Source organism: Coenobita brevimanus, chromosome 80 (genome assembly GCF_032717465.1).
Source record: "Coenobita brevimanus isolate Jiangsu-jjx chromosome 80, ASM3271746v2, whole genome shotgun sequence".
Taxonomy (NCBI): domain Eukaryota; kingdom Metazoa; phylum Arthropoda; class Malacostraca; order Decapoda; family Coenobitidae; genus Coenobita; species Coenobita brevimanus.
The window spans coordinates 3,432,456-3,451,087 of NC_137033.1; the positions used below are offsets into that span (position 1 = coordinate 3,432,456).

The 18,632-nt window shown below is 45.2% G+C and overlaps 1 long non-coding RNA gene across 1 annotated transcript; it reads right to left on the minus strand.

Moving 5' to 3' along the window:
- Window positions 1-192: 192 nt before the first annotated feature.
- LOC145409255 (uncharacterized) lies at window positions 193-18,356 on the minus strand. The gene is made up of 3 exons (XR_013899072.1): window positions 18,292-18,356; window positions 12,581-12,754; window positions 193-422 (listed from the first exon to the last, which is right to left on the minus strand). It is a non-coding gene; the product is annotated as an uncharacterized LOC145409255 (long non-coding RNA).
- Window positions 18,357-18,632: the final 276 nt, after the last annotated feature.

Genomic DNA, 18,632 nt, shown 5'->3' on the forward strand with positions numbered 1-18,632 from the left:
GGCCTTGTGTGTTGCTGCTGCCCCTCCACAGTGGATGATGGGCAGGCCTTGTGTGTTGCTGCTGCCCCTCCACAGTGGATGATGGGCAGGCCTTGTGTGTTGCTGCTGCCTCTCCACAGTGGATGATGGGCAGGCCTTGTGTGTTGCTGCTGCCCCTCCACAGTGGATGATGGGCAGGCCTTGTGTGTTGCTGCTGCCACTCCACAGTGGATGATGGGCAGGCCTTGTGTGTTGCTGCTGCCCCTCCACAGTGGATGATGGGCTGGCCTTGTGTGTTGCTGCTGCCCCTCCACAGTGGATGATGGGCTGGCCAGGGGATGAGGAGTGGCAGGGTGGAGGAAGTGGGCGGCTCGGCTGATCAGTTTGGTCTGCCACACTAACAATTCTGCTCGCTGGCTCAGATCTGATACTTGCCAAATGCCCTGTGGGATAACAAGTCACTTTAGTCCCTTCTCCGCAATTATACGCATCTTCAGTACTGTATAATCCTGCTGTATACAGACAACTTTATTCTGCCTGGGTAAATATAACAAACTGGAGAGGTCACACACACCACCAGAACTGCCTGTTCATACACAGCATCAAATATTTCTCCCCCAGTTCCTACCTAAGAAAAGGGATGAGGTAGGATCCCCCTTCCTCCCCACCAGAGAGAGTATAACAGTCAAACAGCATACCCAGTGACATATGCCACAGTCATTAACACATCACCTAACAATCTGAAGTAATGGTTCCACCTTATAAGTACTACTGGGTTGATCAAGTTCCCTTTAGCACTTAACTCCTTCTGTAACACCTGCACAAATAAAGTATCAATGGTACCACTCAACTTTTTCTCAACCATCCACACACGCACTACTCAAAATGACATTGTGGTTACTCTTACAAAACCCTCATACAAAAGGACTCCTGATGTTACCAGTAGATATGTTTATGGAAATCTGTTCATATAAAAGAGTACATAACCTATGGGCAAAAATGAGGACTGGGTGTTTAACCACTACCAACTTACACCTATAATGCTAAATATTATTCAGTTTTAAACAAGAATAAAGGTTAGCTATATCTAATATGCACAAACAATATTAACAAATGACCTATAATAATGCATATCTATTGTAACAGATGCATAAAGATCCCAAGAAAAGCTACTGGAATTGAAACCACATCCTCAAACCCCTGACTCTGGCTACTGACTGCATACAACAATCGTACACACAAGTGAAGTAACCCTTAAAGGCAATACACAGAATAATTTATCTTACTATTGCCAGAAGCTTTAATCCTGTATGGGGTGACCAGAAGCAAACAGCTTCCACATTGCCCTGTCCTTTGGCTGCCCTCCCTCCAACTCATATTCTCCTCTCTCATTTATCTTTACAGTTCACCCTCCCATCTTATCCCCAGTCTCCCCCTCCACCTCATGCACAGTCTCTAGTTCTTCATCCTCCCCACATGGTTAGTAATTTATGTCCTTATTTAAGAGGAGCCTGTGGAGTCACATGGAGAGACAGGCTGACAAATGAGTATATAAAGGATCATTGTGGTGTGGATGTGGATGTGATAGGAAGCGTTATGAGGAACACAATGACGTGGTTTGGCCATGTGGAGAGGATGGAGACTGAGAGACTGATGAGGAGAGTGTACGTGAGTGAGGTGGAGGGGGGGAGAGGGAGGGGGATTCTGAGGATGAGATAGAAGGATGGAGTGGAGAGGTATATGGGAGAGGGGTGTGTAAATTGGAAGCAGGGCAGTGAAATGGCGGGGAACAGGGCGGTGTGGAGGCAATTTGTTTGTGGCCACCCCGTGCGGGATTGGGGCGTCTGGCAATAGACAGATAGATTAACTCACCATAGATAGACAGATAGATAGATAGATTAACTCATCATAGATAGACAGATAGATTAACCCACCAGTTCACACAAATTTATTCCTAACATGTTACAAAATTCCAGGATACTTGATATCTTAACCTTGTCACAGCTGTTGTAATGTCTGAGGTGATACACTGGCAAGTATTTATAATGGTCCCTACCCAAATAACAGCATCAACACCCTCCATAAGTTTACTATTAACAAAAATGGTTTAGTTTTTGTTACTTTGATATTCAGTCTAAATGACTTCACTATGAAGTGTTTGTTAACACTGAGAACAGTAAATCACCCAGGGGGATGAGGGTGGGTTCATGGAATGTGGGAAGTTTGAAGGGAAGAGCGGGGGATGTCGTTGAGGCATTCACTAGGAGGTGGGTGGATGTGGCGTGTTTGCAGGAAGTCCAGTACAGGGGTGGATCAGCCAGGAAGATTGTTGGGAAGGACTTTGCTATAAGTTGTTTTGGCAGGGGGGAAAAGACGGATATGGAGGTGTTGGTGTGATGGTTGCGGAGAAATGGGTGGAATATGTTATGAATGTTTTGAGAGTAAGCGATAGGATATTGGTAGTGAAAATTCTGTTGGGTAGAAAGATAGCTGCGGTTATATCGGCATATGCTCCACAGGCAGGATTGGATGAAGCAGAGAAAGAAAGATTTTGGGATGATATAATACGTGTAGTGGGTGGTATGCGGGATGATGAGATAGTGATTTTGGGAGGGGACTTAAATGGTCATGTAGGTGAAGCAGCACAAGGTTATGAAGGAGTGCATGGGGGATGTGCATATGGTCTAAGGAATGCAGAAGGGGAAAGGATACTCGAGTTTGGGGAGGCAACGGACATGATTGTGTGCAACACATATTTTAGGAAAAGAGACAGTAGGTTAATTACGTATGAGTCTGGGGGAAATAGCAGTCAGATCGATTATTTTCTGGTAAGGAGGGCTGATAGGAGGTTAGTGAGGGATGTTAAAGTTATAGGAAGTGAGGAGTGTGTGCAGCAGCACAAACTATTGATTTGTGATATGGTGCTTAAAGAACAAGTGATGAAAAAGAGGACTTATGTACCTAGGAGGAAAATATGGAAGCTGAAAAACCAAGTAGTAAGGGATGCCTTCTATAGCGAGTTGAGGAGAGTGGTGGCTGAACAGGGAGCTGTAGACAGAGGCGTTAATGAACAGTACAGAGCCCTCAAGAACAATTTCTTGAGAGTTACTGATGTAACAAGTGGCTGGACAAAAGGGCCACCAAGACATAAAGTAACTTGGTGGTGGGATGAGGGTGTAGAAGCTGCAATTAAGGAGAAAAGAAGGCTTTTCCGGGAATGGAAGAAGGGTGGTTGCAAAGAGGAATATTTGGCTGCCAAGCACACGGCTAGAAGAGAGGTATACAGGGCAAAGTCTGAGTCACAGAGACAATTACTTGATAACCTAAATCATGGGGAAAGGAAAAATATATTTAGGGTGGCAGGTCAGTTGAAGAGGGATAATCGGGATATTATAGTTTTTTTTATTTTTTTTATTATTTTTTTTTATGCGAAGAAGAAGGAACCAAAGGCCATGAGCCCGCAGTAACAGTTCCCTCTAAGAGAAAAACAAAATACATTAGAGAGCCAAATTCAAGATCCAATCATTTTGAGATGCCTGGACACACTGCGCTTGAAAGACTGAAGATCATAGGCAGCAGGAAATACAGACAGAGGGAGACAGTTCCAGAGCTGACCTGTTGCATATATGAAAGACTGGGAGTAATGGTTAACTCTTGCATTAGAGAGCTGGACAGAAAAGGGATGAGAGTTTGCTGCCAGACGGGTGCTACGCGCCCGTCGTAGAGGTGGAGGAATGCAAGCAGACAGTTCAGAGGAGCAGTGACCATTAAAGTAGCGATAGAAAAGAGATAAAGATGCAACAGTGCGGCAAAGAGACAGAGGTTAAAGGGAGTCAGTAAGAGGAGGAGAGTTAATGAGACGAAAAGCCTTTGACTCCACCCTATTGAGAAGAGCTGTATGAGGGGAGCCTCCCCACACATGAGAGTTGTACTCCACACAGGGGCGGATAAAACCCCTGTATAGAGCCAACAATTGTGCAGGGGTAAAGAAAGTGCGGAGTCGGCTTAGCACACCCAATCTCTTGGAAGCAGGTTTTACAACAGATGTAATATGATCTTTCCAAGATAAGTCCTGAGTAAATGAAACCCCAAGCATGTTCAAGGATGATGCAGGATTAAGCTGAATATTATTAATCATTAGTGGGTATACTTGTGGAAGATTTTGTCGGGTTGATAGGTGTAAGAACTGAGTCTTAGATGCATTAAAAACCACCATATTATTTTTACCCCAGTCAGAGATACGAGCCAAGTCAGACATTAGGTGTGCCATAGCCTCATCCCTTGTCTGTTGAAGTAACTGTTGAGATGGGCGTTGCGGGAACCGAATGGAAAGGTGAAGTGTGGAGTCATCAGCGTATGAGTGGATAGGGTTAGATGTACAGCTTAGAAGATCATTGATGAATAAAAGGAAGAGAGTTGGTGATAGGACAGAGCCCTGAGGAACACCACTGTTGATAGATCTAGGAGAAGAACGATGGCCGTCTACAACAGCGGCTATAGAACGACCAGAAAGGAAGCTAGCGATGAAGGCACAGATAGAAGGATAGAAACCGTAGGAGGGCAGTTTGGAAATTAAAGATTTATGCCAGACTCGATCGAAAGCCTTTGAGGTGTCAAGTGCAATGGCAAAGCTTTCGCCAAAGTCCCGAAAGGAGGATGACCAGGAGTCTGAAAGGTAGGTGAGAAGATCGCCAGTGGAGCGTCCCTGACGGAACCCGAACTGACAATCGGAAAGAAGGTTGTGATAGGAAAGATGCCTTAAAATTTTTCTATTAAGAATTGACTCGAAAACTTTTAAAATACAGGACGTTAAAGCAATTGGACGATAGTTGGAGGGTTGGGAGTGGTCACCCTTCTTTGGGACTGGCTGAATGAGAGCAAACTTCCAGCAAGAAGGAAAGGTACAAGTTGACAGACAAAGGCGAAAGAGTTTGCCTAGGCAGGGTGTAAGCACAGAAGCACAGTTCTTGAGAACAACAGGAGGGACCCCATCAGGCCCATATGCCTTGTTAGTACTGAGGCCAGTGATGGCAGAAAATACATCAACTGAAGAAATTTTAATGTCAGCCATGAGGAAGTCAGAGGGGGGAAGTGATGGAGGAACAGCATCAGAATCGTCTAAGGTAGAATTGGAGGAGAAAGTCTGTGCGAAGAGATCTGCTTTATCAGTAGAAGAAATTGCTACAGAACCATCAGAGTAGAAAAGAGGAGGGAAGGATGATGAGGTAAAGTTGTTAGAAATATTTTTGGCAAGGTGCCAGAAGGAGCGGGAAGAATTCGAGTTGGAGAGTTGAGAGCATTTAGTATGGATGAAATTATATTTAGTAGAGCGAAGAACAGACTTAGAACGATTCCGGGCAGAAACGTAAAGATGATGTGATTCAGGGGTGGGTTGGCTCCGGTACCTTTTGTAGGCCCTCTCCTTGTTGCGGACAGCATTACAATAAGCGTGATTAAACCAAGGCTTTCTTGCATCAGTCAAAAGATATGAGAAAGGAATGTATGCTTCCATGCCCGAGAGAATAACCTCCGTAATGCGCAAGGCACACTCAGATGGCTCCCGGCCATGGAAGCAATAATCATTCCAGGGAAAATCAAAGAAGTACTGCCTGAGGGCCTCCCAGTCCGCGGCTCCAAAATGCCACAGACGACGTTTCACTGGAGGGTCCACAGGCCGTACCGGAGTGATAGGACAGGTTAAGGTAATAAGGTTGTGATCGGAGGAGCCCAACGGAGAGAAAAGATTAACAGAGTAAGCAGAAGGATTAGTTGTGAGGAAGAGGTCAAGTATGTTGGAGCTCTCTCCAAGGCAGTCAGGGATATGGGTAGGGTACAGTACAAGCTGCTCTAGGTCATTAAGGATAGAAAAGATGTAGGCTTGTTCACCAGGTGGATCCGTGAAAGGAGAGGAGAGCCAAAGGTGGTGGTGAACATTGAAATCTCCTAGAATGGAGATTTCAGAGAAAAAGAGAAATATATAGAATGTGTTCCATCGTAGAAGTAAGATAGTCGAAGAATTTTTGATAGTCAGTAGAATTAGGGGATAAGTAAACAGCACAGATATATTTAGTCAGAGAATGACAGGAAAGCCAAAGCCAGAGTGTAGAGAATTCAGAAGAATCGAGTTCAGGAACACGAGAGCAAGATAAGTCGTTGCGTATATACAGTGCTCGTCAGAAGTATAGAGCGCCCTGCGTCCCTCCTGAGAAACAAACCTTTCAACATTGAAAAAACATATAAATAATGCATTTTATTTACCTTGAGTGCTTCGTAGGGTAGCCTTTACGTTTCTTCACGGACCTGAGACGTCTTGGAAGTGAAAGGGCGAGGCTCCTGAGGTGCTGGAGGGGTATTTTGTCCCAGGAGTCACGAATGGCGGCTTCCAGCTTAGGCAGAGAGCTCACGTCCTTCCCTTGGAGACTCTTCTTTACGAGGTACCAGAGGTTTTCAATGGGGTTGAGGTCTGGGCTATTTCCTGGCCAGTCTGTCATGAATGATACCTCGCAGTCACGAAGCCAATTGGTGACCGATTTGGCCTTGTGAGCAGGTGCACCGTCCTGCTGAAACACTCGTGCACCTGTTAGCTCGAAGGAGTCTGGTAAATGATCACACAGAAGCTCCAGGTAAACATCCTGATTCACTCTGATGTTCTTGGGAAGTACAACAAGCTTCCCCAAACCCTTCCCTGAGAAACAACCCCATACCATGAGTGAATCAGGATGTTTAACTGTGCTTTCTACATACCGTGGGTCAAGTGGGTCACTACCTTTGCATGCTCCTCTGTTACAGGTAACACTAAACGTTGCCTCATCAGACCACAACACTGACAACCATTGCTCCTCACCCCAATTTAGATATTTATTAGCAAAGGCAAGCCTACGAATTCTCTGGCTGCTAGAGAGAAGAGGCTTTTTCACAGGCCTGTGACTTGTGTAACCAAGCTCATGCACCCTACGAGACACTGTTCTCACTGACACCTCACCAAACACTTCCGGGTTGCTCTCCTTAATTTTCCTTGCACTCACACAAGGATTAAACTCCACTGCACGTTTTAAAACATTAACAGACCTTGGGGAAGTTTTCCTAGGCCTACCAGACCTCGGTTTCTTTGTGGGAACTTCACCACTGTTTTCCTCCCGAAATCGCGCACACCAACGACGCACTGTCGATCGTCCCACACCAACCAATTCACTAATTTCCTTTGTCTGGTGGCCTGCCTCCTTTAGAGCAATGATCTGGGATATGATTTCACTCGATAGTTCACGGATAGGTGCCATAACAAAGTTTTGAAGGCCAAAACACTGCGGGACACTCGGTAAAAAATGGCGCAATTTGAGAGGGACACTCGGCGGAGTTCCTCTCTCTCAGGCAGCCCGTGGGCAACTGAGGCGGGAACCAACCAGCGCGTCAGAAGGCCTCAGGCTACCGTGACGTCATGCTCGGAGCTCAAACTTGTGGCTCAATTCTTACCCCCAAAAATGGGTGATTCTTTTTGGGCCATAAGTATTGCGCGCCCGGCGGACATCGCTGAATACTTCTGACGAGCACTGTATACACAACAGCCACTTTTGGCTTTGAAATGAGTATAGAGAAAGTAGGAGGATACAGAAAAGGGTTTGCTGTCAGTTGCCTCAGACAGCTGAGTCTCAGTTAGAAAGAGAAGGTGAGGTTTAGAGGAGGAGAGGTGGTGCTCAACAGAGCGAAAGTTAGAGGAAAGGCCGCGAAAGTTGCAGAAATGAAGAAGAAGAGAGTCAGACAGTGGTTACAGGCACCTCGAGTCGTCACCGGGAGAGGGGCAGATGGTGGGGGCATTTATGGTCCCCCCCCCCCTGGGGACTCCGAGGCTTGATGAAGGGATGCCATTTTTGTTGAATTTTGAATAGGAAGTGTAGTGTGTACTGTGCATGTAGTTTGGTGTAGATAGTTAGAGAAATTTGTACTGGACAGCATGCTGGCCTACTCTCTGTGTAACTGAGACACTGAAAAAGTTCAGCAAAGGGGGATGGTCAGGAACTAGTCCTGAGGGCTGATGAAACGGGAGCTCCAGCACTCCCTGTCATCAGCTTTCCATCCACCTCGGGAGTACTGCCCTGCTCGACTGGTGCTACAGCAGTGTGTGTGAAGAATGATGAAGGAAGGGTAGTGGTGAACAGTGAGGATATAAAAGATGCATGGAGAGAGCATTATAACCGGTTGTTGAATGAGGAGTTTGACTGGGACAGGGAAGGTTTGGAGCCAGCAGATCCAGTGTCTGGCCCTTGGCCTTTGATTGATACTGCTACTGTGAGTGAGGCAATAGGCAGGATGAGGGTGGGGAAGGCAGCAGGTGTGTCTGGGTTGACTGCTGAAATGTTGAAGGCCTCAGGCGATATAGGGGTGAGTTTAGTCACTGACCTGATAAATAGGATTATTTATGAGTGTGTTGTCCCAGATGATTGGCTGAAGAGTGTAATTGTAAATGTGTATAAAGGGAAGGGTGATGCCCTGGAAAGAGGAAATTATAGAGGTATAAAGCTTTTAGATCAGATAATGAAGGTAATGGAGAGAGTTTTAGAAGGTATGATTAGAGAAAGAGTGAATATTGATGAGATGCAGTTTGGGTTTATGCCAGGTAGGGGGACCACTGATGCCATATTCATTGTTCGACAGCTTCACGAAAAATATATTGGTAGGAGAAGGGATCTTTATTTTGTTTTTGTTGATTTGGAAAAGGCCTTTGACAGAGTCCCTAGAGAGGTGGTGAAGTGGGCAATGAGAAAGCTTGGCTTGGAGGAGTGGCTGGTTAGGGTGGTTATGGCCATGTATGTGGGTGCTCACACCCAGGTAAGAGTGAATGGAGATTTGAGTGATGAGTTTTCTGTGAATGTTGGTATGCATCAGGGGTCAGTCTTGAGTCCCATGTTCTTTATCGTGGTACTTGAATCCCTTTCACGTGACTTCTGAAATAGTCTCCCTTGGGAGATGTATGCTGATGATTTGGTGCTAATTGCAGAGAATGAAAGGGAGGCGGAGGAAAGATTTATGAAGTGGAGAGATGGTATGGGGCACAAGGGCTTAAGGGTAAATGCAGATAAAACAAAAGTGATGATATCTAGGGTTGGTGGTGGTACTGTCAAAGACGAGGGAGAATGGCCATGTGCAGTTTGCCACAAGGGTGTGGGAAATAATTCCATCTTGTGCAGTGTTTGTGATAAGTGGGTGCATAAGAGATGTAGTGGTATTAGAGGTAGACTGCAAGATAATGCAGTGTTTGTGATAAGTGGGTGCATAAGAGATGTAGTGGTATCAGAGGTAGACTGCAAGATAATGCAGTGTTTGTGATAAGTGGGTGCATAAGAGATGTAGTGTTATTAGAGGTAGACTGCAAGATAATGCAGTGTTTGTGATAAGTGGGTGCATAAGAGATGTAGTGGTATTAGAGGTAGACTGCAAGATAATGCAGTGTTTGTGATAAGTGGGTGCATAAGAGATGTAGTGGTATTAGAGGTAGACTGCAAGATAATGCAGTGTTTGTGATAAATGGGTGCATAAGAGATGTAGTGGTATTTGAGGTCGACTGCAAGATAATGCTGATTTCATGTGTGTGGTGTGTCGGGGTGAGCAGGTGGAGATTGTCAGACATGAAAGGATTGAACTTGCTGGTGAATCTCTTGAGTGTGTGGAAGAGTTTTGTTATGTGGGAGACATGTGTGCTGGAGGTGGGGCTGGAGCTAGTTCTGTGTCTAGGGTCAGAAGCGGTTGGAAGAAGTTCAGGGAGCTCTTGCCTCTCCTGACACTGAGAAGACTCTCCCTACGTGCTAAGGGGTCTTTGTTTGCAGCATGTGTTAGGAGTGTAATGCTGTATGGCAGTGAGACCTGGGCAGTGAAGGAAGAAGATATTCGCCGGCTCAGACATACAGAAATGACAATGATTAGGTGGATGTGCAGTGCGTCCCTGCGTCCAAGGCCTGGAGGGGCTGGGTTTACGATGGAAGAGTTGAGAGGTAGGATGGGACTGGAGTGTATTGATGTGATGAGGAGAGGTAGATTGAGATGGTTTGGACATGTGGAGAGGATGGGGGATGATAATTGGGTGAGGAAGGTGAGAAGTGTTAATATTGGGGGTGGGGTTATAAGGGGTAGACCGAGAAAGACATGGGATGAGGTCATTAAGTGTGACCTCAGGGTTAAGGGACTGAACAGGGAGGCTGCAATGGATCGTGCAGCGTGGAGAGCCGCCATTAGGTGACCAAGGGCGACATATGCAAGCATGTTGGAGCCTTTAAAAAAGAAAAAGAAAACGATGTATGCACCAAAACGCAAACACAGCTGCACATATCATTCAACCTTACCTCAACACACTACATGAATGGTTCACCACAAACAGGCTCAAAATAGCCCCAGCCAAATCTACAGTGACTCTTCTCACAAACTGGACAGCAGAACACAGTCACATCACACACCTCACCATTAACAACACTCCCCTACCACACACACACACACACATCCAAAATCCTTGGTGTAACATACAATACATTAATGTCATTTAAACAACACATCACAAATATTAAAAATAAAATAACACCGAGACTCAATGCTTTAAGGTCACTTTCCCTTACAACATTCGGACACAACAAAGAAACCACCACCACAGTATACAAACAATACATACGTTCAGTGACGAATTATCCAAGCCGTGCCTGGGCTTCTAACCTCACCAAAACACACTACAACACTCTACAGACCATACAGAACAAAGCCCTAAAAATAATCACAGACTGCACAGCTACTACACCCACAGACAACCTACATCAAGAAACCAAAGTCCTCAAAGTCAAAGATCACCTAGACATGAGAGGCACCCAGTTTCTTGCTGCAGCCTCCACAAACCCACAACATCCATTACAGTACATGGCAGCACATCCACCCACACCAAGGAACATCAAAACAACACCCAGCACACGATACCATACACAAATACTGTCATCTCTCCCCCCCTCAGACCAGCTTCCAGAAGCATATCCACACTCAGATCACTCGCTGCTCCATTCAGTCACTTGAAGACAACACACAGCTGCATGCACGGCCTCCTGACATCCACCCTTCTGAATCCTATCTTCCTCGTGAGGACAGGGTCCACCTGGCCAGGCTGAGATGTGGGCACCATCCAGCCCTCTTAAGCTACTAGATGAGGCTGGATGACTCCGTCACTGATGCCTGTCCAGGATGCAACACAGCACCCCATACTATTAAGCACATTATGGAAGACTCCATTGCACACAATCTGCAACACAGTACCCCATACTATTAAGCACATTATGGAAGACTCCATTGCACACAATCTGCAACACAGCACCCCATACTATTAAGCACATTATGGAAGACTCCATTGCACACAATCTGCAACACAGCACCCCATACTATTAAGCATATTATGCAAGACTGCATTGCACACAATCTGCAACACAGCACCCCATACTATTAAGCACATTATGCAAGACTGCATTGCACACAATCTGCAACACAGCACCCCATACTATTAAGCATATTATGCAAGACTGCATTGCACACAATCTGCAACACAGCACCCCATACTATTAAGCATATTATGCAAGACTGCATTGCACACAATCACCTACGCCAACAACACAACATACACTCCTTGAGAGCTCTGTGGGAAAGCCCAGTCTTGGCCATGGCCTTCCTAAAGGGCTTGGGGCTGTTCGGCCAGACTGCCTAGGGAACAACTTCTACTACTACTACTCTTCCTTCCATTTCACATGGCTTTACACTGAGTGATGGGTCAAATGGTTTCCTGCTACTCAAGGAACCATTTACAACACTGGGTGGTAACCATATACAGTACCAAGAATCAGGTTGACGCAGGGCCTATTATGGTGCCCCTGTTAACTGGGTGATGTAAATGCAGTGTCCACCCAGGAACCACATCTTCTGTCAGCCACATAAGAACATCAGCCCACTGCATGGGATGGCCCAGTGAGGGCAGCTGCCTGTGTCTGATTGGTCTACTCAATCAGACAGACTGGGGCAGCATAGCACTGTACAATTACAATACCCATTCCATCACAGTACACATGTTCAAAACTGTACTGTACTGTACAGTAAAACCCTCAATACCTCTGCATCTCTGAGGGTTGGCCTTTGCTGGGTTAGCAACAACTGATAACTTTCCTCCCTTACCCTCTACATCCATGTAAGAGGCACAGGCACTGACTTCAGCATAATTTATGAGATTTTCTTACTGAGTTTGTCTTGAAAGGAAAGACATTTCAGTTCCATGCCCTGAGTCAGGGAGCCTTTCAGGGAGGTGGTGTGGTGGTGCTGAGGTGCATTTTGGTCACTTATCACTGGTTGCAATGCATTAACTCAGCAGCACACTGAAGCAGCAGCATGCTGGAGGTAGGCAACAACACAGCAACACATGGGTAATGCAACTGGCTCAGTATATCTTGCAGGTTAAATCAGTCTAGCCTGCCAACTTGGAGATATCAAAGATGTACTGTATATTTGTCTAGGTATTACACAAGGAAATTTATCTTTCAGTGGAACAAAACTACTCCCCAACAACCTACGTACAGCCCCAGCTCCACGTGTCCACTACCTGATGTATGGATTCATGGTCTATGCCTGGGGTGGACTGGTTGCCGCCACGGCGTACGTGTGTCAGGACAGAGGACGGGACATGAGCCTCTACCCACTCTGGAGTTGGAAGTACACTGACCCATGTGATTAAGCCAAGGGCAACAGTACGTAGCAGCGGGAAGTCTGGACGCACCTGTGGAAAAGTTGTTTTTAGCTTATACAGATGTTCTTTGCTTATATGACTTACTAATAAAATGTCTGCAAGCAATGACACTGATATAACCAAGCTGCCTAGCTAAACAAAAGTTCCTCAACTCCTCCCTATCCCCTGAAAAAAGATGGTGGACTGTAAGAGGGTAATTTCAGCCTGCATTCCACTGCATTCACATTTGTATCCTGAACAAAAAATGAGCCAGTGTTTACATGTCCTTCTTGTTCCCATAAAATTATGACTTACACCTGTGAGACTTAGTTATTCACACTACCAATGGAGAAGACTGGCACATATTTAACAACACCTTCTTCACCTTAACTTGGCCCAGATCTTTATTCTTCTCTGCCGTATTTCACAGGTCAACGGCAGAGTGAGACTGTGTTACTGCTATACAGTGTTTCTATAGTAATTTTTGTGACTGGCACAGTTATCTGGCCTTAATCTATTGTTACAACTAAGCCTTCAAGAAGATGTTATTTTAAGGCCAAGTAAGAGTAAAAACAAGTACAACAGAAGAGACAGCCTTCTTCACTGATGGCACCTGGGGCTGTTACCTCAATGGTGACATTATCTATCTACCTAGTGCCAGACACCTTCATCCCACAAGGGGTGGCCATAAACAAACTGCCTCCATGTCGCCCTGTCCCCCACCATTTCACTGCCCTGCTCCCAGCTCACACCCCCACTCTTTCATATACCTCTCCATTCCATCCCTCCAACTTATCCTTGGCCTCCCCCTCCTTCTCCCCCCCCTCCACCTCACTCACATACACTCTCCTCATTAGTCTCTCGCTCCCCATCCTCTCCACATGGCCACCCTCCTGAAAATAATACATAAAGTTAATGTCAGTCATACACAAGTTAATGTGGCACACATACTTCTACACCTATTGCTGTTCAGTCCTACAGATATCTGAGCCATTGTTCCTGACCTCTTGGTATTGTAATGAACTATGCCTCGTTCATCCATCCATCATTTTGTACTACTCCTGAACTCAACAGCATGGAGCTAACACATACTACTATAAATATTTACAAGGTTATAAACTGGCATACAGGAATTATTCTGTACTATAACACTGCCACAATGAACAAAGGCTTTTTCAAACATGCCATTCACTTCATTTTTCTTGTTAATCACTTGTCAGTTTACGCTAAAGCTACTTCAAGCTATATTTACTGTGTCTATGAGGAATATATGTCTATGTACTAACCTCTATAGGAGGGCCAAATAACCTACAGATCCACAGGAAGCAGGAATGTGAGAGGGACCTTGCCCAGCTCTGCTCCATGTGGTGTTATGAACAAAGGCAAGAGGAGCCAGCTGCAGGGATGGGACGAGGGAAAATTCCATTCACCAACTTCTTCCTTACCTAAATTCGCACTATGAATGAGAGAGGGTAGTGTTTGGAAACTCCCTGTACTGTTGTTTGCAGATGATACTGTGTTGATAAGTGAAGACGAAGGGGAGCTGCAAGGCTTGGTGGATGAGTTTGGGAGAGTGTGTAAGAAACGGAATCTAAAGGTGAATGTAGGGAAGAGTAAAGTGATGGTCTTTGAGAGAGGTGAAGTCAGTGAATGTACAGCGAGGTTGGATGGTGAGGAATTGGAAAATGTGAGTACGTTTAAGTACTTGGGTAGTGTGATGAGTAAGGATGGAAGTTTAGAGGGTGAAGTGCTTGAAAGGATACAACAAGGAAGAAAGGTTGCTGGTTCCTTGAGAGTTGTGATAAGAAACAGGGAAGTGAGCATGGAAATGAAAAAGTTACTACATGACAGTATTGTGATACCAACTCTAACGGACGGAAGTGAAGCTTGGACGTTGTTGGAAGGACACAAGTCAAGAGTGAGAGCAGTGGAAATGAGTTATTTAAGAGGAGCCTGTGGAGTCACATGGAGAGACAGGCTGACGAATGAGGAAGTGAAGGAGCGTTGTGGTGTGGATGTGGATGTGATGGGAAGTGTTAGGAGAAACACATGAAGGTGGTTTGGCCATGTGGAGAGGATGGAGAGTGAGAGAGTGATGAGGAGAGTGTATGTTAGTGAGGTGGATGCCAAGGATGAGATGAAGGGATGGAATTGAGAGGTATATGAGAGAAGGTGGTGTGAGATGGGAGCAGGACAGAGACATGACAGGGGACAGAGCGACATGGAGGTGATTTGTTTGTGGCCACCCCTTACGGGATTAAGGCGTCTGGCAATAGACAGATAGAATTTAATGTGAGGAAGGATTATCAAATACTATTGTTATCGTACACTTGTCTGTTTTTAATAATTCAGTTTTACTAGGATTTTAGGGAACTGGTGATAGGTGGTGGCAACCATCATCCACTCACTTGATGTAGTGCTGCCTACTTCTTCCTTTGCCTTTACCATTCTTTTTCTGTGCCTGCCCTCCTCTCTTCCTATTTCTCCCATCTTTCCTGTCACTTCTTATTGCTTTTCTTTCCTTTACAGGTGGCTTTACATTGAGTGACAAGCCAAATGGTTTCCTGTAAGCCAGGAAACCATTTACAACGCTGGGTGGTAACCATATAACCAAACCATACGTGCTCCCTACGTGTCAACAAGTGGGTTGGTGGAGGGTTAGTGCCCTTCCCCGTAAAACAACTAACTCAAAGTCAAATTTCCACCCCTTACGGGATTATGGCGTCTGGCAATAGATAGATAGATAGAGAGGAAAGTGGAAAGAACAGTGACATCAGGTGTGTGGGTATTTGAGTTAAGGATGGCGGGCAGTTCAAATCTAATCCCACACCCATTACATCCATGAAGCCTTAATATTAAAGTACTAATATTACTGTGCTGACTTTGGGGGACCAGTGAGTGAAGGGAAAAGGCTTACTTAGAACTTATAAATGACCTCCACAGACTACTGGCACCATGAGAGAGAGAGAGAGAGAGAGAGAGAGACACACACACACACACACACACACACACACACCGCTCGCTGGTGCAGTGGTAACGCTCTCGCTTGCCAACTGGTGGACAGGAGTTCGCGCCTCGCTCAGGTTGCGAAAAGTTTCACTGACGAAGTGGGTGGTTACTGTCCCCCTTGAGCAAGGGGACGGGTGTGTGCGTGTGTGAAGGTCACAGCCTTGCCCTTAGATCGGACTATATGAGCTCTCAGCTCCCTTCCGGGAGGGTAAAAGCTGATGATCACGACCATCAAGTGATCCTGACCGACCCGGTGAATTACACACACACACACACACACACACACACACACACACACACACACACACACACACACAGAGCGTTGGCATGAAGCCTTAATATTAAAGTACTAATATGACTGTGCCTGTTTGGGTGACAAGTGAGTGAAGGGAAAAGGCATACTTAGAAATTATAAATGACCTCCACAGATTACTGGCATCATGAGAGAGAGAGAGACAGACAGACAGACAGACAGACAGAGAGACAGAGACAGACAGAGAGCATTGGCACTCAAATGGTGTACCACAGTCCTACTCTGCACCACAACAAGCTGTGGTGTGGACCCCAGTGCCATCCATCACTGAGGGTTTGGTAAGTTGCTCAAAAATATGTACTATTATTACTTAGGACAATGGATGAATTTCTTTCTCAGTACAGATCGAGTTTGTAGCATTTCACAAAGTTATCTACTTACACGAGGCTCAGTTATTTTAGTTATAACTTAAGACATGTGTATTATATAAGACTTTCTTAAAGACGTCATGATGTGAAGAAGTATCAGTCTGCTTACTGCTTATAACAAAGGTGATGACTGAGACAAATGATGAAGAGAAGTCACTAATTTTTCAAGCTACTCCAGGTGCTCCTGTTGCTCATGTTAAGGTTTCATTATTGAGTCCTATCAGCCTTGCAATCTCACCAGAATTTAATAGTGGTAACTTGAGAACGGATACATTTATGTGAAGCTACAGAACGTGGTGAATGTTTTGGCATATCAGATAGAGCCAGGATTCTGGGGACTTGAATGATGAGTGAATGGAAGCGTGGCCCATTGGACTGGGCAAATTTGGGCTGTCTGGACATTGCTACTCCTCACCCTGCCCTAAGGTGGGAAAGGAGTTCCAGATGCTGATGATGATGTAACATAAGAACAGCCTTTCCATCCATGAGAATATTATGAGCCTCTGTGGCAGGCTGCACTACAAGTACTCACAGGGTTTTGTCATTAGTCACTAAAATGGTGGGGTAACAGAAGGCTACTAACATGTACTGGACTGGCCAGAGGTGGGCAGTGTGCAGTACTGGTGAAGCAGCGAATGGCATTAGGAAGTGAGAGTAAAAGTGGTCTATCTATCTATCTATTGCCAGACGCCTTAATCTCATAAGGGGTGGCCACAAACAAATCGCCTCCATGTTGTCCTGTCCCCTGCCATTTCACTGCCCTGCTGCCAGCTCACAGCCCCCCCCCTCTCTCCTATACCTCTCCAATCCATCCATACATATCCTTGGCCTCCCCCTCCCTCTCCCCCCCTCCACCTCACTCACATACACTCTCCTCATTAGTCTCTCACTCTGCATCCTCTCCACATGGCCAAACCATCTCAGTGTGTTTCTCCTAACGCTTCCTATCACATCCACATCCACACCACAACGCTCCTTGACGTCCTCATTTGTCAGTCTCTCTCTCCATGTAACTCCACATGCACCTCACTCACATACACTCTCCTCATTAGTCTCTCACTTTGCATCCTCTCCACATGGCCAAACCATCTCAGTGTGTTTCTCCTAATGCTTCCCATCACATCCACATCCACACCACAATGCTCCTTCACGTCCTCATTTGTCAATCTGTCTCTCCATGTAACTCCACAGGCTCCTCTCAAATGGGTAAAAGAGCTTTGGCCCATTACAGAGTTTCTTCCATTATTTCCTGATAGGGCTGAGAGGATACTGTAGTAGTGTTGTGACTGGTCTCTTGTTAAACCACCTTACATCAACAATTTACTAACAAGAAAGTGGTATTTCCTACTTCCTATGATCTCCAGTCTTTCAAACGCAGTGTGTCCAGGCATCTCAAAATGAATGGATCTTGAAATTGGCTCCCTTTTGTATTGTTTTTGTTTTGTTTTTTTCTTGGAAGGAACTGTTTTGCTGGCTCAGCCTTTGGTTCCTTCTTCCTCACATAAAAAAAACTACCTTACAGAAAATGCTTTATTTTACTTTGTAAGTTAATTTTCTGAATCTTTAGCATTACTTTCACTATGATTTACAAGAATAACTAGACATGCATTCTGAAATACATCAAGGATAGTTCATACATATATTCTATCATATTATCAATATATAGATATATATATATATAACCGTGGAATAGAGAGAGAGAGAGAGAGAGAGAGAGAGAGAGAGAGAGACATTTATATATACAAGTCTATGTCAGAAATATATGTCTTAAGTACAAGGGTAGCATAAGTTTAAAGTGTATGTGTAAATTATCAGTTAAAATAAGTTTTCAGCATAATTAGTTTATAGTAAATAATTCCACATGAGTTATTTACACACATACACACATATGCACATACAAATATACATAGCAGTAGTTTTGGAAGCAGCAGCACACCAACTGCATAACTGAGGGTGGTAAAGCTGGACCAACTGGATACCCCCCCATGCTGCCTTGGAGAGACTGTGTGAGGTCAAGATGAAACACTCGCTGGTGTCAATATCACCCCTGGTGGCGGCATAAGACTGTGTGAGGTCAAGATGAAACACTCGCTGGTGTCAGTATCACCCCTGGTGGCGGCATAAGACTGTGTGAGGTCAAGATGAAACACTCGCTGGTGTCAGTATCACCCCTGGTGGCGGCATAAGTCTTTGGCTGTGGCATGTCACGAGGCAGGTTTTTATTTTCACCTTGCCACAT